At 39.8% G+C, this 23318-nt stretch overlaps 1 long non-coding RNA gene across 4 annotated transcripts; it reads left to right on the top strand.

Moving 5' to 3' along the window:
- Positions 1-1322: 1322 nt before the first annotated feature.
- Positions 1323-22557, top strand: LOC136204434 (uncharacterized). 4 transcript variants are annotated; one of them, XR_010675291.1, is made up of 9 exons: positions 1323-1436; positions 1587-1666; positions 1794-1865; positions 2723-2851; positions 2962-3098; positions 3441-3523; positions 3637-3746; positions 21435-21483; positions 22387-22557. It is a non-coding gene; the product is annotated as an uncharacterized lncRNA (long non-coding RNA). The 4 variants fall into 4 exon arrangements; XR_010675297.1 differs by lacking the exons at positions 21435-21483; positions 22387-22557 and adding an exon at positions 4677-5219; XR_010675279.1 differs by lacking the exons at positions 21435-21483; positions 22387-22557 and adding an exon at positions 3831-5219.
- Positions 22558-23318: the final 761 nt, after the last annotated feature.

The raw sequence follows: 23318 nt of genomic DNA, 5'->3' as shown, positions 1-23318 counted from the left end.
ACGCTCAAATAACAGTGAGGTTTAATTTGGATGTTGTGGCTTTGATAAAGAAGAGATTGAGTGAAAAGCAGTTAGCAGTCTTCAGCAAAACATGTTTTGGACAATTCTTGGACATGAAGATTGCTAGTTTCTCTTCTGCCATAGTTCATCATGTACTAGCGTGGGAGATTTACCATAAAGAAAGTAAACACAAAGAGATGTGGTTCAGGGTGAGAGGAGTTTATATGAGGTTTGAAGATTGGGAGTTTGGACTGATTAGTGGTTTAAGGTTTGGAGCAACAAGAGCATTCATGGAAATGATGAACGAATTAGAGATGTCGCAAAGGTTGTGAAAGAAGTACTTTAAGCTATATAAGTCAATAAGGACAAATCATTTCACGGAAATTTTGAAAAATATAGACTGGAAGAAGAAGGATGTGACTGACAGATTTAACCAAGATGCGGTTATGATTGCCATGCTGTATTTTGTGCATGGCAATGTTTTGGATAATGCTAACGATTGGCATGCAAAGAATTGGATACTGGATCTTGCAGATTATCCAAAACTGTTTAATGAGTTCCCATGGGGTACATTGGCTTGGGAGGAAACATATAAGACCTTAGATTGGGCCATTAAGAAAAGAATAAATGTTTGTGTTGCAAATGTAGCAGGAGATAGGGGACGAGTTCCATATCAACTCATAGAATTTTCACACGTATTCCAGGTATGTTTTTATATATGTTATTGATTTGGTATATGTTACTGATTTGGTATATGATATATGATATGTATGGTATTTATTTATAAAGTATAAGTGGTTGTTTAACACAAATGCGCTCGAATGCTACATTTATGTGTACCTTTGGGTCGCATTTGAGCATGAATACGCTCAAATGCGACAAGGATTACACTTGTACCTTGTCGCATTTGAGCATGAATACGCTCAAATGCGACAAGCCACTATGCCATTTTCCCTTTCACATGACACAAGATACATGATAGACATTTGTTTTCGTGTCGTCTGAATATTTTTCGTGATAATATTTTAACTTTATGTCATCTGAAGGCGTAATTAAAAATTCTCAGATGACGTTACGATTACAGTCTTCTGTCATCTCAAAAGAACACGATTTTGATGAAAAAGTCATTTAACCATCAAACGACACTATGAATAAATGACTGTCATTGTTATACGAAAACCAAAAAATCCAAAATTTTATACTTAGGCGCGCGGAGCAAAAAAGAGCAAAAAATTTAACGCGCTCAAAACTCAAAACCCAAAATCGATTCCCCCCCTTCTCTCTTTTCTAATTTATTATGCTTTCCCAATTTCTGATATCGATCTCCCTCCTAAAAATGCATCTCATCTTGCTCCCTCCATCTCCATCTCTAGAATCTGGAATTGTTTCTAGCATCTTAAGATGTTTTCTTGTCCGACCATTCTCAACTCCATCTCGTAAGTATCGTTAGGTTTTATCTTTTTTATCTTAATAATTCCATAAGTTTAGGGTTTTCTCTTCACTTTGTGAAACTCATCTTTCTTATGCCTCACAACTGTATATGATTCACCTTCCTTTTTCTTATTCGTGTTATATCTAATTTTTAGGGTTTCTGCCTCAAAGGGTTCTGCACAAAGAGTAAAGAGAAAAAAGGATTTTGTAGTAGTATCATCAATATTTGTTATAAGTAATAAATTTAGCCTCCTAATCTCTCTATATTCTACTCACATGCTTAATTTTGTTTCGATAATGGATTTATCTTCAGTTATCTATGTTTTTTAGTTTCTATTTCAATTGTTCGAATTTTTTTACAGAGCAGAGTTTGACCTGTGGAATGGTTAAAGCCTTATGACGATGATACAAACATCGAGCTTAGAGAAAAAGGGGTAAAGAGTCTTCTGGTTGTTCCTATACGGTATTTAATTTCATGTAGTATCTATTTAATGTGATGATTTTCTTTAGGCTAGTTGAAATACTTGTGTATTTGTTGTCATATCCTCTTAATGGCCCTAGAGAATTTTATATTTTACATCTGTTCTGTAGACTAGCTGGTATTGGTGCTTTCAAATGAGCTTTTTTTATCGTTTATTGCTACTTTGCCTCAATTGTGTATGATGAAAGTTTTGATGTTTGAATTAGAGTTTGTACGTCTTGTTGGCTGCAACAGACAAATATGACTTACCTAAACTCAGATTAATGTGTGAATCTGTACTCTGCAATGATATATCAGTAAATTCTGTGGCCAAAATTCTTGTCTTGGCTGATAGTTTTAATGTTGTGGACTTGAAATCTGTTTGCCTAAAGTTTGCTGCAGAAAATCTCATAGGTATATTTATTGTTGACAAGTTGCTGAATGAGGATTATGAAAAAACTCTTGATGATATTTGAAAGGTTATCCCATTGGAATGGAAAATATATTTGTTTTCTGCAACTATGAGAAAGAAGAGCATATAAACCATACATGAACAGTCAACAAAGAGCCAGTCACTTGCTTCCATGACATAGAATATGCTTGCCAAGCCTTAGACAAGAGCGAAGAGTAATGATGGGAAGCTTAATATGACCATGGCTTACATGACCCATACCATTTTACTTTGTATGTGGTATTTTTTTTTTGTGTGTTTCTTTTTCTTTTTCTACACATGGCTTTATTTATAACAGTTGAAATGTGTCTATATTCTCGTTACTAATCATGTTGGGACTACAAGATTCATGCATTCTGGCCATTTGATTTTGTTTTCAGGTATTCAGTCCCTCTGTTAGTGTGTTACTGCTGAAACCATACCACAGCAGCTAAGGCAAACGCAAGGGGGGAAACCTGTTAGAGAAATCACTACCTTATCTCAAGTACAGCTACAAAAAATTTAGGGCTGTGAGTTAGGCACTTTTCATGAATCTTCTATCTCCTGAACATGTGGAATTCAGTTTAACTTTGTTTTAAATTAAGAATATAATTGTAACTGTTTACCTTCTTTCTATTAGAAGAGACAAGAAAAAACAAGAGAATGAACCATCGAATAGAAAGGTTCAATGTAAATATTCCAAGGTGGAGAAAGAGTACTTAAAGCCCACATATTCTGCAAGCATTGGTGAAGAACTAGAAGACGGACTTTTTGACGGTAATGCACTATGTTTACCAAGTAATGAAAAAATTAAATTTCCAATGAATAATATTTTAAACAATTCATCTATTAACATAGTACTGGAAATAGCTGATTTCCGGAAAGTCTTAAGAGTAGGTAGAGAGGACTGCACATGAATGTGTAATATAGACTCATAGTTAACATGAGGTATTCTCTCTGTCAGTAGGATCTCTGGAAGTAAAGTCATGTAGTTGAGCCATACTTGAAATTATAAGAAAATTGGATGGATTTCAAATCTAGGTGAAAGCTTATATGCTATAATGATGGAAATTCCAGACCATTTTTTCCGTGCTGATTTGTAAAAGAGTTCTTTTGCAGATTTTCTGCAGTTAGCATTGCAGTTTGGGATGATCATGATGTTTGCCTGTGCATTCCCCCTTGCGTTTGCCTTAGCTGCTGTGGTATGGTTTCAGCAGTAACTTTACCTAACTGACAAAGCCATTCTCCTGGTTTGTTTTCATTTCAGTTTATGGTAATTGCTTGCAATCTTTAATATGCTCTTCTGCTTTCTCAGTGTTAATATTGACTCCAATGAGGACTTTCTGAAGAGTGGAAAGTATCCCGTACTAACTGTTCTATCAACTGGGCACGCTTTGCATGTTTTTATCAATTGGGAACTATCAGGTAAGATGCATGCTCTTAATGACTCATGTTTTTGCATTTAGTATCACGACTTTGTATTCATTTCACCGGTTGCTTATATTTCAGCAATTAATCTTAATGCTGATCTATATGGGTCTCATCCAGTGTACATGGATCTAAGGAATGTGAATGGGCAGGCATATGCTCATTCGGTACTATTGTTGAACAGTAACAGTATGGATGTGTTCTACAGAGGAACTTCCCTTACATACAAGATTATTGGAGGTGTTTTTTTGTTGGTCCCTTGTAAGGTTGCAAATATAGTTCCAAGGGGGGGTTAGGAACTATTTTACCTTTTTAAAATAATTTGGGCAGATTTCTTTTCTTTAAGAAAAGTTTATAAAACAGCGGCACTTAACACTCAGCAAGACACTGACTTAGTCAACTAGTGACTAGGACAGCTTCGTTGCTTAGGTCAGGAAATAGCACTTAGAGTCTATTCCTGAACCTGCTCGTTGTAGCGCACAACTCAGCTTGACCTCTTTTACTTGGTCAGTTTTAGTTTGTTTTAAGCAAGCAATATGAATAAGGAGTTAAGGTTTAGAAATACTTCACTCAGCAGATTTATCCAGGTTCGGCTTCTTCTAAGCCTACGTCCTATCCCCGGAACACCTCCGAGATTTCAAATCCTCTACTGAGCTCTTTAAAGGTAGAGCCTCAAACCTTTTACAATGTCAGCAATTGAGTATGACAAGAGTACCTTCCTCTATACTTCTACTCAATCCTAATCTCTCCGCTGAGTACTTAAAACCGAGTACTCAGCCTCTCCTTTCTACTTCTAGAAATGATAAAGATTTTTGTCCTAAACAACAATTGCTAGAACACCTTAGATGATTGAAAAACAACCACTCTAGACTTTTACACAGATATGAAAATGTAGTGTAAGAATTTTGCTTTGCTTCTTGCTTGCAGAACTTGTAGAGATTTGGACAGCGTAATGGCTTGATCAAGTTCTGTGTTTAGTGAAGCTTGTGATGACACTATTTATAGAGACGTCTGGCCATTCGGTCATTTCGAATTTCGAAATAATCGTTGGAGGGAAACGGCTATGTGTCGTTGTCATCCTGACTTGCACAGAGCTCTTGGCCAATCACAATCGTGTATCTTCTGTCCTCGGTCAGTGATGCGGATTCCGTGAAGAACCCGATCTGAGGGATAAGTGTACCCCGTCGTTATCAAGTAATAAATTTCTGGGTTTAAGTCCAGGTTATCGTCCACAGGATTTATTTCTGCAAGTACCGAATTACTAAGTCTCGGATGTTATCTAGGCTTAAGGGGTTTGAGTTGGTTTTGTTTAATTAATCTACTCCTAGGTTGGTTTGCACTAATCCTAACTAGATTATCTAATTCTGACTAAGTTATTCTAACCCTAACTAAATTACTCTACCCCTAATTAAGTTAAACTACTCCTAAGTGATCTTTTGTCAATGCAATCATCTAAAGGATCATGGAGGGATACGATGATAATGGAAATAGATTGTTTAAACAATTGAATTAAAATCTAAGTCACTTGTGTTCGAGGCGATTAACCCGACCTATCCTCCTAAAGTTCCTAGTTCGTGATTCCCTTGTAAGGCCGAAACTAGCTCTAAGGCTCAGTAATTTGGGCTTAATCTTCTATAGGGTCGTCAATCCTATAGGCACTGACTAGGTCAGATTCAGCTCGCAATATGTGCCAACTTGATTTTGGGATTATCGAATGAGTTAAACCAATCAAACAAAGCGTAAGACAAAGATTCAAAGCATTAAAACAATTGAAGAAACAAAACTATTATATTAATCAAAGATGGAGAACATTGTCACGAAGTTACAATAAGCCTAAGATTCATAGCATGTATCATAGGATAAACAAGTTATAAAAGAAGAAAAATCCCTTTCAGGGAACCTGTCAACCAATGCAGGCGTCTTCCTAGGACTTAAGGATGGAGCTCGAGCAATCCTCGGTGAATGGAGCTTCGGAGGCGTCTTCAATGGAGGTTTGAAGGTTTTTGGAGGAGGTGGAGAGGATTTCTCGAGGTGGAAGATAAGAAAATTACAAAAACAAAAGATATCTAATTTACAATTGGAAATTCCTATTTATAGCCGCGTCTCGGGTCTCGTTTTGACCTAATTTCGTGTCCTTGTTGGTGTAGGAAGACGTGGGGCCGAACGTGGCTTCGTGGGGGCGGAATTGGTCTTTTTGACCAATTCCCGCAAGTCTGCTCGCTGAGCAGGAAAGGCTGCTCGCCGAGCAGGATTGCGACGAGCAGCCCCTGCTCGCCGAGCAGGCGCCTGGCGCCCTGCTCGGCGAGCAGCCCCTGCTCGCCGAGCAGGCGCCTGGCGCCCTGCTCGGCGAGCAGAAATGGCCCGGGGGGCCCTGCTCGCCGAGCGTTTTCGCCCGAAGCGCGCTCGATCCGTACCGGATGACTTCCAAACCCTTTTTCGTCCGAACTTACACCTGCACACGCATAAAAACTCCAGAAAACATTAGTCCAAAAGCCGAATTGATCCGTCAATCGCTTATTTTGAGCAAACGCTTCGTTTGGTGCGACTTTTGACGGACCAATTAGCTTCAAAAGATAACGGAATTCTATTATGCGTGTTATTTCGGCCGTATTTGCCTAAATTGATCACAAAACGAGCCTAAACGACGAAAAGTAAATAGAATGCTTCCAATTTCTAACTAACTCACACAAAAGCATTTAAATGCGAGAATTGCTCGCTTATTAGCCAAATAAACCTAAAAACCGTCCTAAAACCGTACCCAAAGATAGGGGTTTTTGACCCCTATCAAACCTCCTCGCACTTAAAACTTTACTTGTCCCCAAGTAAACTAAAAAAACTAAACCCGCCATCACAAGCAAGCTAGAAAACTTCCCAGTTTGACTAGGTGCTTGACACAATTTCGAGCATCTGTAATTACATGCATTCGGAAATACAAAGTAGAGACACGATATCCAAAAGCCGCATTTCAATTATAATAGGTCATAGTTTTAAGTAAAGGGACACATGTTCAATTAAACGAGCTTGAGGGGATCGCTAAGTAAAACACCTCACCATAGGTAGTTCACTCATTCACACAATTTTTGGTGGCTAAGGTGTTTACTCTCGGCTTGTATTCTTGCTTAGGACTACGTTGATTTTGCACGTTCATCCGAGTTCCTCTACTATGCTATATGACTCTGATGATATCAAAAACAGCCTCTAATTGGGGTTGTAATGTGGTTAGAGGGTTAAAGGTACAATAATGGTTAAAACGTTCTAGCGTTATAAAAACAGAGTTTAAATGGCTTTAGCAAATATGAAGTGACTGAGCTTTTTATTCATCCCTTATTTTGGATTTCTTTTTGAGATGTTTTTATTTTCAGGAACTGGGGAATGAAGTTCTTCCCTTTTGTTCGTCTCTTTTCTTTTCTTTTCTCCCTTTTTTTTTTCTTTTTCTGTTTTTCCTTTCTTTTTTTTTTCTTTTGGGATAGTGATGCTCATTCACTCCTTAGCCTTTTGGCTTGCTACTATAATGCCATAAACAACGATAAAACGCTAGAAGAAAACAAAGGCTCAGTTCGAGCTTTGCAAAAACAAAGGTTAAGTAGCGAACCAAATTGTGGTTCGCAAAAACGGGTTAGAACGAAAGAAAAATCTATAAACTACAAAAATGTCGGCTCAGAGGGGCTTCCTAGAGTGGATGAAAAAGAAAAACAAGGTAAAGAAAAGGGTTAATTCTAATGAGGCTGATTCATCGTTTATCCTCTCAAATCATTGTATGTAGGTTCAACACAGTATTAGGTGCAAAATCTGTAATCTTCCACAAGTCAAAGCATTCACACAAAAATGTCAAGAAAAAGAGCTTTTTGATGTTCGCTCTTAGGCTCAAATTCAACTCACAATTCTTTGGGTTTCAATTTTGTGTTTACTAGTTTTCCCCAAACTCAAGTTTAATATCACATGCCTTCAATTCTTAAGTTATCTACCTAAGTAATGATTTTAGCATTTCTTCAAAAGTAGGGTCTAAATGCAAACTGTAGCTCATGCTTTTACAGATACAAGAGTTGTGTCCTACGCCTAAACTAGTTGTCATGCAATTTTAGATTCGGTTTTCAGCCCTCAAAGACAAATAACGAAGTTTAGATTCGAAGGAGGTTCACGGTTTTAGGTCCTAAACATGCAAAAACATAAGTAAAGCAGAAATAAAACACCAAAACGCAAACCTAAACTAGACACGACGCAACAAAAATTTAAAAATTTATACAATTTTTGTAAGTTTGTCTACCCCTCCTCCTCACACTAAAATTATGCAATAAGTTCCAACATTGCATCATAAATCATGAAGTACGAGTGTAAAAAGTTAGGGTGGAGAAGAAAACTTACGGATTTTATCGCAATCGCAAAAGTTTGACGATTTGCGGTGGCAATTTATTTATTTATTTATTTATTTATTTCAGCTTCGTTCGGGATTTTAAAAAAAAAATCTCGAAAAAAAAAATTCCTTATCGCGGCCGAGCACCGCCGCTGGGCAGCAGTGCCCAGCGGCGGGCTGGGCGCAGTGCCCAGCGGCGTGCTGGGCGCCAGCGCCCAGCGGCAGGCTGGGCACAGTGCCCAGCGGCGTGCTGGGCGCCAGCCCCCAGCGCGCGGCGAGCAGGGCCCTGCTCGCCGAGCTGGGCGGCAGTGCCCAGCTCGGCGAGCTGGGCCTCCTGGGGCCAATTTTTTTTTTTTTTTTTTTAAACCTGAAAACTTAAAAAAAATAAAAATAAAAATAAAAATAAAAGAAAATAAAAGAAAACTAAACAACTAAAAAAAATATTTATTTATTTATTATTATTATTATTATTTTAAACGAACACTTAAAAAAAACGTAAAAGAAAACTAAAAAAACTAAACTAAGAGATCAATGTATAATCTAAATAAAACAAACCTGAAAAGTTTTATTAAAACTTGGGTTGCCTCCCAAGAAGCGCTACGTTATAGTCGGTGAGCTCGACATAGAATTCCCGCCTAGGTGTATGCTTCTACTCGTGTTAGGAATTCAAATTCCTGAATAAATAATCCGTACCTACAAAATGGATTAAGAGCCTCTAATAAGTTTAATGAAAGCAGGAGGCCGAATTTAAACATATTATGAAAAAGTTTGGTTTGCTCCCTTTTGGATTCTCTTGGTAGGTCGAAGAGAATGAAAACTTCTGAGCATGAAGCAAACCTAAACTTTTCTAATTTTTGAGGAAGAGGTAGTTGAGATACACAAGTTTTGATTTGATCTTTTATCTCTATCACATGATTTAGAAATTCAGATTTTGAACCGGGGTTGCTTACCGCTTCCGGTTCCTCACTTACCTCGAGTGATGCATGTGATAGTGGACTTGGTTCTACCTTTTTGTCATTCCTCAAGGAGATGGCTTGAGCTGATTCCCTTTGTGGGATTTCTATGTTTTCCTTTATGCATGGGAGAGCATCTCGGGATTGCTCTTGCATCTCATGGTTTATTTGAGCCAATTGGTTGCTCAAGTCCTTGCAAACCTCCTCGTTGATTGTAAGTCGGGCTGATATTCCTTTCAAAAGGGACAGCACCTCATCTCGTGAGCTAGAGGGTTGTGGAGGAACTTGGCTTGCTTGTTCGTAAGGGAACATTCCCAATTCGTTTTCCCTGTGCTCATTAACAAACCTTTGGTGATTACCCACAAAACTTACACTTTCATTGGTGTTGAGGCTCAGATTTGCCATCAAGATATCCATTTTCTCATTTAAGTCGGCCATGGAGGGATTGGGAGCCTCATTCTCCAGGGTATGAATGTATTGTCTTGATGGGATAGTAAACTTTTGAGCTTGCCACTCGACTTTTTCTTGCCAATTCATTGATCAGAGAATGCTGAGAAAAAGTGAAGTTCTAGCACAAAAGTTGATAAGTAACAGTATACAGATATGAACAAGTATAGAAACGTATAAAGAAATCATATATCAACAAGTATAAACGATATAAACAAAGATATTCACAATGAATGCCTAAACTAACAAATCAACCTTTGGTTCGATATTGCAGAAGAAATAAATCCCCGGCAACGGCGCCAAAAACTTGATTATTGGCGGTTGTCGGGTATTTATAGAATTAATCTACTATTCCCCGGCAACGGCGCCAAAAACTTGATTATTGGCGGTTGTCGGGTATTTATAGAATTAATCTACAATGCCCGGCAACGGCGCCAAAAACTTGATTATTGGCGGTTGTCGGGTATTTATAGAATTAATCTACTATTCCCTGGCAACGGCGCCAAAAACTTGATGCGGATTCTGTGAAGAACCCGATCTGAGGGATAAGTGTACCCCGTCGTTATCAAGTAATAAATTTCTGGGTTTAAGTCCAGGTTATCGTCCACAGGATTTATTTCTGCAAGTACCGAATTACTAAGTCTCGGATGTTATCTAGGCTTAAGGGGTTTGAGTTGGTTTTGTTTAATTAATCTACTCCTAGGTTGGTTTGCACTAATCCTAACTAGATTATCTAATTCTGACTAAGTTATTCTAACCCTAACTAAATTACTCTACCCCTAATTAAGTTAAACTACTCCTAAGTGATCTTTTGTCAATGCAATCATCTAAAGGATCATGGAGGGATACGATGATAATGGAAATAGATTGTTTAAACAATTGAATTAAAATCTAAGTCACTTGTGTTCGAGGCGATTAACCCGACCTATCCTCCTAAAGTTCCTAGTTCGTGATTCCCTTGTAAGGCCGAAACTAGCTCTAAGGCTCAGTAATTTGGGCTTAATCTTCTATAGGGTCGTCAATCCTATAGGCACTGACTAGGTCAGATTCAGCTCGCAATATATGCCAACTTGATTTTGGGATTATCGAATGAGTTAAACCAATCAAACAAAGCGTAAGACAAAGATTCAAAACATTAAAACAATTGAAGAAACAAAACTATTATATTAATCAAAGATGGAGAACATTGTCACGAAGTTACAATAAGCCTAAGATTCATAGCATGTATCATAGGATAAACAAGTTATAAAAGAAGAAAAATCCCTTTCAGGGAACCTGTCAACCAATGCAGGCGTCTTCCTAGGACTTAAGGATGGAGCTCGAGCAATCCTCGGTGAATGGAGCTTCGGAGGCGTCTTCAATGGAGGTTTGAAGGTTTTTGGAGGAGGTGGAGAGGATTTCTCGAGGTGGAAGATAAGAAAATTACAAAAACAAAAGATATCTAATTTACAATTGGAAATTCCTATTTATAGCCGCGTCTCGGGTCTCGTTTTGACCTAATTTCGTGTCCTTGTTGGTGTAGGAAGACGTGGGGCCGAACGTGGCTTCGTGGGGGCGGAATTGGTCTTTTTGACCAATTCCCGCAAGTCTGCTCGCCGAGCAGGAAAGGCTGCTCGCCGAGCAGGATTGCGACGAGCAGCCCTTGCTCGCCGAGCAGGCGCCTGGCGCCCTGCTCGGCGAGCAGAAATGGCCCGGGGGGCCCTGCTCGCCGAGCGTTTTCGCCCGAAGCGCGCTCGATCCGTACCGGATGACTTCCAAACCCTTTTTCGTCCGAACTTACACCTGCACACGCATAAAAACTCCAGAAAACATTAGTCCAAAAGCCGAATTGATCCGTCAATCGCTTATTTTGAGCAAACGCTTCGTTTGGTGCGACTTTTGATGGACCAATTAGCTTCAAAAGATAACGGAATTCTATTATGCGTGTTATTTCGGCCGTATTTGCCTAAATTGATCACAATACGAGCCTAAACGACGAAAAGTAAATAGAATGCTTCCAATTTCTAACTAACTCACACAAAAGCATTTAAATGCGAGAATTGCTCGCTTATTAGCCAAATAAACCTAAAAACCGTCCTAAAACCGTACCCAAAGATAGGGGTTTTTGACCCCTATCAGTCAGCACAGCAGATGGTCTCTCCTTTTATGGTAAAGTCAACTGGACAGCATACTGTGTCGTCTGAACTTTGCCAAAAGAGGAAACACTTTGTCTGGAAGTTTTCCTTTGCCAGCTGCTGTCTTGTACGCTTTGTCGAGACTACTCAGCAGCTTCATCTTGAAGTTGTTCCCGAAGGTCTTCTAGATCCTTCAGATTGCTGAGTTGCGTTTTGAACAAAAACGGCAGCGTCTTGACATACGCGGGCTGAGTGTACTGAGTTGTTTAACTTGGGCATTGGTTTCCGTATTGGGCTTGGGCCTTCCAATCCTTATGACTTATAACATTTATACTCAACATTGAACAAACACATTAGTAGAATAAATCAACGCATTTAAACTTAGTGTGTTTAGAATATGTATTCTAATTTATACTTAAACAATTTTGTCAAATCAAAATTATGTGGAAAGGTGTTTCAACAAACTCCCCCATTTTGATGTTGGCAAAACTGTTCAGCAAGGAACTCAGTATGAGCTCCCCCATGATAGTTGACCTTTTTAATTAAGTGAACTCCCCCGTAAGGACTGAACTACTGACTTAGTTTTATTCTAAACATTCTAAGGTTTAACTGAATAAGTCTAAGATCAGATTTCAGGTATAGGTCAGCTTATGGGTCATATTCTATTTTACTCAGAATTCAGCGGAAGTAATGTATAGTGACAGAGCGTGCTGAGCAAATTATTGTTCAATGAGTTTTTTTATCAGAATGTATCATAAGATCATAGTATGATGTCAAACATGTTATCAGCATATCATTTAGTCAATAAATATTATAAGTGTTAAGCATAGCTGATATAACGAAGATACATAATAACTCAGTACTTAATAGCATATATCATAACTCAGTATTTGAATAAGAGAAGGAAGTATGATATATTGATAGAAGTCAGCAGTTGCACAGCAAAAGAAATAAATTAGCAAAAATTAGCCTAACTATTTCTTTTTCTTGCCCTGTGACTGACTTCTCTTGTACTGACGTTGCTCATGCTCAGCTCTAGCAGCTTGCGCTTTCTCCCCCGTTTTGTCAACTTCAGGGAGCTTAAACGCATCGGTTAAGACAGCGCGAGTCAGTTCTTGTGAAAGCTCTTTGAGTTTGTCAACACTTTCATTTACCCCATCAAAAATGCCAACGCCATCAGCGGATACTTCGACTGGTATATGAAGATCAGCAGCACTGAGCATATTCACACTGAAGGCTTGTACTTTGGCTTGCCAAATGAGAGCTTCAGTGAGACCAACAAAGACTTGGTGGAAGGTTTTTAAGAGTGTTGAGTCATAATGATGACGTTGAATATTATTATGACGGATATGGGTGAAGGATTGTTGTGCGAGGGATAGCAATTCATTCTGCTTCAACGCGTCAGTATCCATCTCTTGCTTGTTGAGATTAAGGAGCCGAATGGCCTCACCAATTTGCTCGACTGAGCACTGACTATAGGATACCATTTGCTCATTTGTCTTAAGTTGCTCAGTATGAAGCTGAGCAAAGAGCATCTTGAGTTCTGAGGAAGTGGCATAGTCAGTGTTCACAGCAGATAATTTCTGAACTTGCTGATGGAGGGAGTTCAGATATTGAATTGTTGACAGCTGTATCTCTGCCAACTTAGCAATGGAATCCTGCTTAGCTTGCTGGGCTTGTAATGACAGGACGACATTCAGCAAATCCTTGAGTCCCTTGACTTCGTTGAGAAGTAGAGTGACTTGAGAGAGCTGAGTTGCGGCAGGAATTGAAGATCCAGCAGCAGGCGAAGCAGAATGTTGAAGATCGTGGATGAGTGCTTGCACTAAGTCAAGGAGCTTTTTGCCGGACTCAGTGGTATCCCGATGTACATCAGTATGACCAGAAGAAAGTGGGGTGAAAGGAATACCCTGGTCAGTGACTGGATGACTTGGCTCAATCTGCACTTGAGTTGGAGGTAAGTTTGATTGATCAGCAGAGAGGTTGTTGATGATGGAGGTCATAACCCGAACACTGTCTGTGCTGACGGCAGAGGGATGAGGAGTCAGCATTATGCTTGAGGAAACAGCATGGGCAGTGCTTGGTTCAACCTGACTTGTAGAAGTGGTTGAAGTGTTATGCTCGGCATGTTCCTGTTGAGAAGAAACATAGGCTTGTTTTTCCAACGGCGTTGTAGTAGAGGAAGTTGAGGGCCGTTTGAAAAATTTTAATTGGACGGTAGAAGGATCCTTTGTTGTCTTGGAGAGGACAAGTTGAGGAATGGATGGTGGTTGCACAGGAGGGTCACTGACTATTACCTCACTGGCCTTAACCAGTTTTCGCCTTTTACGTGGTGGAGTGGTATGATGAGCAGGTTCTATTGAGTGAGTAGGAGAAGGTTCCTTTTGCTCAGTCTGAATCTGGTCAGCTTGCTCTTCAACTTGTTCAACTCCCGCAGCCAACTCAGTGTCAGCCTGCACAGCACCACCTGCTAACCCAGCGTCAGCGTCCTCAGCTTCAATTTCGCTGGCATATTCTTCAGACTCCTCAGCCTCATTCTGACCGCTGGTTTCATCATCTTCTTCTTCTTCCTCAGTATTATCTCCATCAAGTTCTTCCTCAACTTGGGAGATGAAGTGTTCATCTAACTGGACCTCAGTTCCCTCAGCATCAATGCCTTGACATTGAGTGAAGTGAGAATCACCCGGTACAATAAAATCCATCGGTATGATGTCCAGAGGGGCCAGTGTTGAAGACTTCTGCTTCTTCTGAGGGAGCTCAGCAGCTATCTCAGTGTTAGGCTCATCTTGCCTGCTTCTCTTCTCAGCTGACTTTCCAGCTGACCTCTGCCTCTTTGCTGGAGACACAACATTAGGTGTCTCAGCAGATTTTCTCTTGCGAGAAGCTGGGGCCTTAGTTCTTTGCCCTTTCTTAGGCTCAGCTATAGTCTCCTCAGTCTGATCAGCTTGGCCAGTAGCAGCAGCAGCTTTTACTTTCTTCAAAGGCTGCCCATATTTCAGTGCCCTCAGCGAGGCCGCTGTGATTTCGGTTCCTCTGAAAGATTCCTCGCCTTCAAGGTCAATCTTATGGTCGATGAGGATCCTGGTAATGATTGATCCCAACCTCATTGTACCCGTGCTGTGTAGGAACCCAGCAACTAGGAAGACGGGCATGTTGATGGGGGTGTACGTCAGCATGTGCCATATGAAGCACTGTTCAAAGTTCGTTGCTGAGGTCGTGCAGTTTATCTTAGGGTAAATGAAGTAGCTCAGCAGGTAGTGAGCCATCTTTTGGTGCTGTCCCATTGAAGATGCTGAGATCTTGCCTGAGTGACCCTCAGGTTTGCAGAAAGTATGGACGTAGTCGGTCTTGTCCTGATCTCCAGACTTCCTCAGCCTCACTCCCCCAGTTTTAAGTTGGAGGAGATTTCCCAAGTACAGAGGGTTGATGAAGATCGTCTTTCCTTTTACTTTAGTGCTTAGATAGTCAGGGGAGTCATTGGCAACCATAAGATTGTGGTAAAACTCCCTTACCAAGTCAGGATACGTTTCATCTCTGACGGAGAACAGCCCAGTCCATTCGTTCTTTGCAATCCATTCGGCAAACGGTTGTTCATGTTGGACGAAGTGCTCAGAAACCCATCTGGAGGGCTCAACTTTCCATTCGAGAACACTTTCGAAGACTTTGGAGTAGGTTCGTATTTTCACAGCTTTCTCTTTTTCAGAGTTTTGATCAGTTTTATCCTTGCTAGAGGTGGAAGGGTTTCGTGAAGGTTCATCGGAGCTGGACTTATTTTGGCCGGCACCGGAGACGTTGAAGGATAGCTTAGTCATGCTTCTAAGATGGAGAGAATAGAGGTATTTGAGAGAAAGAAATTTGGGTGATTTCGTAGCCTTAAAGATTTGTTGAGCGTAAGGAGTAAAAGATGGGGAATTGCCCATGATTTATAGACGAGTTGAACGGTGTGGATCTTAACCAAATCCATGTGTCAGTTGCCTTGGGATCATGTACCGACAGGGATCCTGGCATTTATGACACATTACGGCGAATACGTCATCCTAGGTTATACGCGTGCTTGGAATTTATGCTAACGGATTAATCACTCAGTATTTAGAATGTCAAGCGTTTGATATTCTGAGAGGTCAGTGCATTATTTAAGGATGATTTTAAGTTCAAGTTCTAAACTAATTTACTCAGTGTGCAAGTTTACTCAGTATTGTATATTCAGTCAGTTTCAAGAGATACTCAGCAAACAATAAATCATTCAGCATGTAATTCACTCAGCATTCAACATTCATTTAGCACAGGAATTTACTGAAGAGGATTAAACATACCAATTGCTTCTCTTAGTATGCTGAACTGCTCACGAGCCAGTGGCTTCGTGAAGATATCCGCCAGCTGTTCGTCCGTTGGGACATAAGTCAGCTTAATTTCTTTCTTAAGTACATGATCTCTGATGAAATGATGTCTTATGCTGACATGCTTCATCCTGCTGTGCTGGATTGGGTTCTTTGAGAGGTCAATTGCACTTTTGTTGTCGCATTTGACTTCAATTGTCTTTGTTTGAACACCATAATCTTCAAGCTGTTGCTCAGTCTCAGCTTCCAGCAGCAATGTACTCAGCTTCAGTTGTGGACAGGGCTACTGACGCCTGCTTCTTGCTGAACCAAGATACAAGACAGCTTCCTAGGAATTGGCATCCTCCAGAGGTGCTTTTTCTTTCCATCTTGTCTCGTCCATAGTCAGCGTCAGTGTATCCGATGAGCGTAAAGTCATGAGTATTTGGATACCACAGACCTTTTTGCTGACTGTAGCCCTGAGCTACAAGCCTTGCTTTGTTCCTGACTACGTTTCCTTGTTCGTCCATCTTGTTCCTGAAGACCCATCTTGTTCCGATGGTCTTTTGACTCTTTGGATGAGGCACTAACTCCCATACATCATTTTTTCGAAATTGATCGAGCTCCTCTTGCATTGCGTTCATCCAGAATTCATCGTACTCAGCTTCAGCGAAATTCTTCGGTTCTTATATTGAGACGAAAGCAACATTGCTGAGGTATTTCCTGAGTTGATTCCTCGTCATCAGGGTATTCCCAGCAGAATCAAGGATTGCACTTTCGGAGTGCCCTTTAGGAATCCTTATTTCTTTGGGTAGATTCATGTCTTGTGCTGTTCCTGTTTCAACAATCTCTGCAGAAGTAGATGGGTCAGTAAAAGTAATCTTAGGTTCACTCTTACTCTTGGTCAACCTTTTCGTGAATGACTCAGTAGCTGGTTCTGAGTCAGCGATGGTTACTGAGTTTGGATCATCTTCGGTCAGCGGCTGGTATCTACCTGCAGGGTCAGTTTCATCGAACTCTACATGTATTGACTCTTCTAAAACTTGAGTTCGCTTATTAAAAACTCTGTATGCTTTGCTGTTTGTTGAGTAGCCCAGAAAGATAGCTTCATCAGCTTTTGAATCAAACTTTGCTAAGCTATCTTTGGTATTTAAAATAAAACATCTACAGCCAAAGGCACGAAAGTATCCAATATTGGGCTTTCGTCCTTTCCAAAGTTCATAGGGGGTTTTCTTGAGTATAGGTCTAACTAGAGCCCTATTAAAAATGTAGCATGCTGTGTTAACAGCCTCACCCCAAAAATACTTTGGAAGCTTATGCTCATCCAGCATTGTCCTGGCTATTTCAACCAGAGTTCTGTTCTTCCTTTCTACAACCCCATTTTGCTGAGGTGTTCTAGGAGCAGAAAAATTGTGGTCAATGCCGCTGGCTTCACAGAATTCAACAAACTTTTGGTTTTTGAATTCTCCACCGTTATCACTACGGGTATGAGCTAATTTTAGGTCTTTTTCATTTTCAATTTTTCTAACCAAATTTGAAAATGTCTCAAAGGTCTCATCCTTGCTGGTCAGCAAGATAACCCATGTGTACCGAGAGAAATCATCTACAATAACCAAGGAAAACCTTCTTCCACCCAGACTCAGCGGCTGGACTGGACCAAAGAGATCCAAGTGTAGCATTTCTAACGGACGCTTAGTTGAGACAATGTTTTTACTTTGAAAAGATTGCTTGGTTTGTTTTCCAGCTTGGCAGGCATGACATAATTGATCTTTTTGAAATTTAAGTTTAGGCAGTCCCTCAACCAATTGCTTTCTTGCTAATTTGGCCAGGAGGTCCATGCTTACATGACCAAGTCTCCTGTGCCATAGCCAGGAATTTTCTTCCTTTGTGACTAAGCATACAGTTTTTGAAAACTTCTTTTCGAGGTTTAGCATAAAGACATTGTCTATCCGAGGGGCAGTTAAAATCAACTCATTTGATTTTCCCTCATATATTTTACATCCAGTTTCGTCAAATATAAATTTTCTTCCATTATCACATAGCTGAGCTACGCTGAGTAAGTTATATTTGAGTCCGCTGACTAGGGAGACAGATTCAATAGTGGGATTACCTCCAACGGTGCCTGATCCTACTATTTTACCCTTTTTGTTGTCTCCAAAACTTACGCTTCCTCCTCGTTTACGTTCGAACGTGATGAATTGAGTTTCATCACCCGTCATATGCCTTGAGCATGCGTTGTCAATATACCACATTTTTGACTTCTCGGCACATCTCAGGCTTACCTTCATTGTAATCAGTTTCCTTTAGGTACCCAATTCTTTTTGGGTCCTGACTTGTTAGGTTCAACAGGTAAAGCATCATATTTTATTTTGTGGCGACATACATTAATAGTGTGGCCACTTTTTCCACAGAAGTCACAACTGACTTTCTGTTTAGGACTCTTTACTGACTTGTCAGCACCCCAGTGCTGAGCGTGCCAGCACACCTTAGTGGTGTGTCCTAACTTCCCACAAAAGTCACACTGAACTCTTCGCTGGGGATTTCGTCTCTGCTGAGTACCTTGGTACTGAGTACCTTGATACTTAGTTCTCAGAGGAAAATTATTTTTGTTTGGAACCTTTAGTTGGTTCTGAATGGTTGTGACATCCTTCCTCAGTTTCTTGGAAACTGACTGGACTTCAACTACAGACTGATGAATGGTTTTCATATTTTCATGCAAAATTGAGTTGTCTTGAAGAAGGTATCCGAGGTCACTCAGTTTGACCTCTTCCACCTTATCACAGCGCCGGCTGAGTGTTTTAATCTTTTTGTTACACTTTTTGACAAGTGTGTAAAGATCACTCAGGGCATTACCCATTTCATTTCTGAGTTGAGAGAGTGAGATTACCTCATTGGATTGCTCTTCATTGTCTGACTTATCAGATTGGTCAGCATGCTCAGAAATGCATGGCTCAGCAAGTTCGTCAGCCATGAAGCATATCTTCGCTGACTCGGTGGCCTCAGTTTCTGTTGATGAAGATTCATCACTGTTACTCCAAGTGGCCACCATTGCCTTCTTCCCACTTTTCTTGTCTTTCCTCAGCGTGGGGCAGTTTGACTTAATATGGCCATCTTGGTGGCACTCAAAGCATGTAATGGGCTTTGAGCTGTCCTTTCTGTATTTGCTGTCGCTTGAGTCAGCCTTATACTTATCAAACTTTTTGTAAGGCTTTTTGGAATATTTGTCGTTCTTCCTGAACAACCTCTTCATCTTTCTTGTGAACATAGCCATCTCCTCATCATCAGTTGAACTCCCGTCAGTGGAGTCAGCCTTCATGACAAGTGACTTCTGCTTCTTGTCATCAGATTTTTCCTTCACCTCAAAGTTCTTTATTGATATCTCATGGGTCAGCAATGAACCGATGAGTTCGTCATATTTGTAGGTGGTTAAATCCTGAGCTTCCTCAACTGCTGTCTTCTTTGCTTGCCAGTCTTTTGGAAGACTCCTGAGTATCTTTTTGACTTGTTCTTCCTCAGTGAAGATTTTCCCAAGTCTCTTGAGCTCATTAATGATGTTGGTGAACCTTGCGTTCATGTCTGAAATGCCCTCATCATTGTTTATCTCGAACAGCTCGTACAGTCTCATCTGCTGATTCACCTTGGATTCTTTTACTTTGTTTGTTCCCTCGTAGGTGACTTCCAGCTTTTTCCAGATCTCTTGTGCCGACTCACAACCTGAGATTTTGTTATATTCTGCAGCATCGAGCGCACAGTGAAGCATATTGATAGCCGAAGCATGGTTTTGAAGCTTCTTAAGATCATCCTCTGTCCATTCAACCTCAGCTTTAACAACTGACTGGTCATCAACAACTTTCACAGGTACAAACGGGCCTTGGACTATAGATAGCCAGGCACTCATGTTTGTAGGTTGAATGAAGTTTTTCATCCTATTCTTCCAAAAGGTATAGTTTGACCCGAAGAATAGGGGAGGCCTGGTAATGGACAGCCCCTCAGGTAATATCTGAGTTGTCTGGTTTCCAGGGAGAAACCGAGTGCTGTTTTCGCCCATGGTATGGATCAACTCAAGGTTGTTAGACCTTTAGTAATGAGCTTTTAGGCTCTGATACCACTTGTTGGTCCCTTGTAAGGTTGCAAATATAGTTCCAAGGGGGGGTTAGGAACTATTTTACCTTTTTAAAATAATTTGGGCAGATTTCTTTTCTTTAAGAAAAGTTTATAAAACAGCGGCACTTAACACTCAGCAAGACACTGGCTTAGTCAACTAGTGACTAGGACAGCTTCGTTGCTTAGGTCAGGAAATAGCACTTAGAGTCTATTCCTGAACCTGCTCGTTTGTAGCGCACAACTCAGCTTGACCTCTTTTACTTGGTCAGTTTTAGTTTGTTTTAAGCAAGCAATATGAATAAGGAGTTAAGGTTTAGAAATACTTCACTCAGCAGATTTATCCAGGTTCGGCTTCTTCTAAGCCTACGTCCTGTCCCCGGAACACCTCCGAGATTTCAAATCCTCTACTGAGCTCTTTAAAGGTAGAGCCTCAAACCTTTTACAATGTCAGCAATTGAGTATGATAAGAGTACCTTCCTCTATACTTCTACTCAATCCTAATCTCTCCGCTGAGTACTTAAAACCGAGTACTCAGCCTCTCCTTTCTACTTCTAGAAATGATAAAGATTTTTGTCCTAAACAACAATTGCTAGAACACCTTAGATGATTGAAAAACAACCACTCTAGACTTTTACACAGATATGAAAATGTAGTGTAAGAATTTTGCTTTGCTTCTTGCTTGCAGAACTTGTAGAGATTTGGACAGCGTAATGGCTTGATCAAGTTCTGTGTTTAGTGAAGCTTGTGATGGCACTATTTATAGAGACGTTTGGCCATTCGGTCATTTCGAATTTCGAAATAACCGTTGGAGGGAAACGGCTATGTGTCGTTGTCATCCTGACTTGCACAGAGCTCTTGGCCAATCACAATCGTGTATCTTCTGTCCTCGGCCAGCACAGCAGATGGTCTCTCCTTTTATGGTAAAGTCAACTGGACAGCATACTGTGTCGTCTGAACTTTGCCAAAAGAGGAAACACTTTGTCTGGAAGTTTTCCTTTGCCAGCTGCTGTCTTGTACGCTTTGTCGAGACTACTCAGCAGCTTCATCTTGAAGTTGTTCCCGAAGGTCTTCTAGATCCTTCTGATTGCTGAGTTGCATTTTGAACAAAAACGGCAGCGTCTTGACATACGCGGGCCGAGTGTACTGAGTTGTTTAACTTGGGCCTTGGTTTCCGTATTGGGCTTGGGCCTTCCAATCCTTATGACTTATAACATTTATACTCAACATTGAACAAACACATTAGTAGAATAAATCAACGCATTTAAACTTAGTGTGTTTAGAATATGTATTCTAATTTATACTTAAACAATTTTGTCAAATCAAAATTATATGGAAAGGTGTTTCAACATTTTTGACTTGTATTTCTTCTCTGGTCTACTCCTTTGGCTGTTGTTGATCAGTATACTCAATTAATTGGAAGACCAGCTCCTATGCCCTACCGGTCTCTTGGTATGTTTCTTTCTTTTTATTCAGTATATGCTATTTGCCTTTTTGGTATCATTCATATAAGCGGAACTTAAGCTTTAACAAAGGGTATGCAGAGATTTAACTGTATTTAACAGATTGGAAATGATGGCTTTTCTATTCACAATGGGGGACTTCATTTCTTACACCTTTTCAGGGTGTGAGGATATCATACTAATCTAATTGATAATTGTGGTACCTTTTTTTATGTTAGTTGCGTCCCAATTGCTTTATGTATCATTTCACATGATCTTTGAGTGGCCTTTGATTTGGTATTGTCATGTCCTATGGATGAAATGATGAAATTGACCATATATATAACATGTTAATCATGCCCTCTAGGATTAAGTTTGGTTTTGATCATAATATATAATATGTTAATCATGCTATAGGATTGGACTATTACATATCAGTTATGCTACTAATGATGGATGCTATTAAGTTTACATAATGAAAGAGTGATTGTAATGAGGGGCTGCATGTGAATGTTGATAAGTGATGGGATATCTTGATTTGCTGCCCACTATAGACCATACGCTTGTTGCCGAATTTGGGGATATTTTTGTTCATTTTTTTTAAATTTAGGTTGGTGAGGTTGGTCAGAATTTCTGCTACTTCATTTTCATATTTAAAGCTAATTATATTGTATTTTGCAGTTGTCGAGAAGCAACTTTTATTAGGCTCAAAATATCTGCTTTTGATAAAAGTTTGTTTATTTAACTTAATTAACCACATCATAGATAAGGACATGGATTAGCATCTTATTTTTCAATTTTTAGCTAGATTTTACAAGGCATAAATCTTGACCTCTTTTGCAAATATTTTGTGCAAAGTAACAGGTAGGACCTTAGAAAAACACTCAATTAACTTGTGTGTTTTATGTTGCAGGGAGCAAAGGGATGGAAGAAAACCTGAAAAGAATGGGCATAACAGATTCAAGGTTTAGGTGTTTAGGCTTTTTATATAGTTAAATGTTAGCTTTGTAATGAGAAACCTTTGGTTAGGATTGTGATCTTCACATATGTATATGTTTATTGTTATATATAAAGGTTATTTGCACATTATTTGCAATCTTCTTTGATTATATATACAGGTTTATGAAAGAGGTAAAAAAACAATGACAAAATTCTTATAAGAAAATGTCATTTTACTTTCTATCTAACGACATAGAACTGGTAACTAACTGTCATACTAATTATGTTCCAACGACAAAATTTAATACAAATTATGTCATGTGAGTTACGTTACGATGAAAGTCGGGAAAACAAAAACTGTCGTAAGATTAACACAACAACTTCATTTTAACTTAATAGTTTGACAGATTATTTAAAAATGGTGTCATGAGAACATATATTCGGTGATAGTTGTTATTAGATAAACCCATATAATTAGTGGTCAGATGACAGGTCGCTATTTGGTCGCTGTCATGTGAGGCTGTTACGGATGACAAAACACGACCGTCATCTGAAGTACCAATAGACTACAGCGAGCCCCGTGACAGATTTATATCTCGCGGGACGACGGTTTTTAATCGTCGTCTGAAGAGGGTTTTGGCGTAGTGAGCTTTCCCCAAACTTGTATCTCTGAGTCACATTTGAGCGCATTCAGTACTCAAATGCGACAAAGAGGTGTTATCTCTATATATGTATTTAGTGCTTATCAAGGCATACCTCTTCCTTGCAGGGTTGGATTCTTGAGTTGTGGAATGTGACCTATGCATGGACATAGAAAGTAACCCCCCTACACCAAACAGTTAGAGAAACGTTTGCCGTAAGCGCAATGAGATTTGTGTATGTGCTTTATTTGTATTTGTTTACCAA

The sequence above is a fragment of the Euphorbia lathyris genome, chromosome 1, assembly GCF_963576675.1.
Source record: "Euphorbia lathyris chromosome 1, ddEupLath1.1, whole genome shotgun sequence".
Taxonomy (NCBI): domain Eukaryota; kingdom Viridiplantae; phylum Streptophyta; class Magnoliopsida; order Malpighiales; family Euphorbiaceae; genus Euphorbia; species Euphorbia lathyris.
The sequence above is the reverse complement of the archived record's forward strand: the minus strand, read 5'-3'. Positions and strand labels throughout refer to the sequence as shown.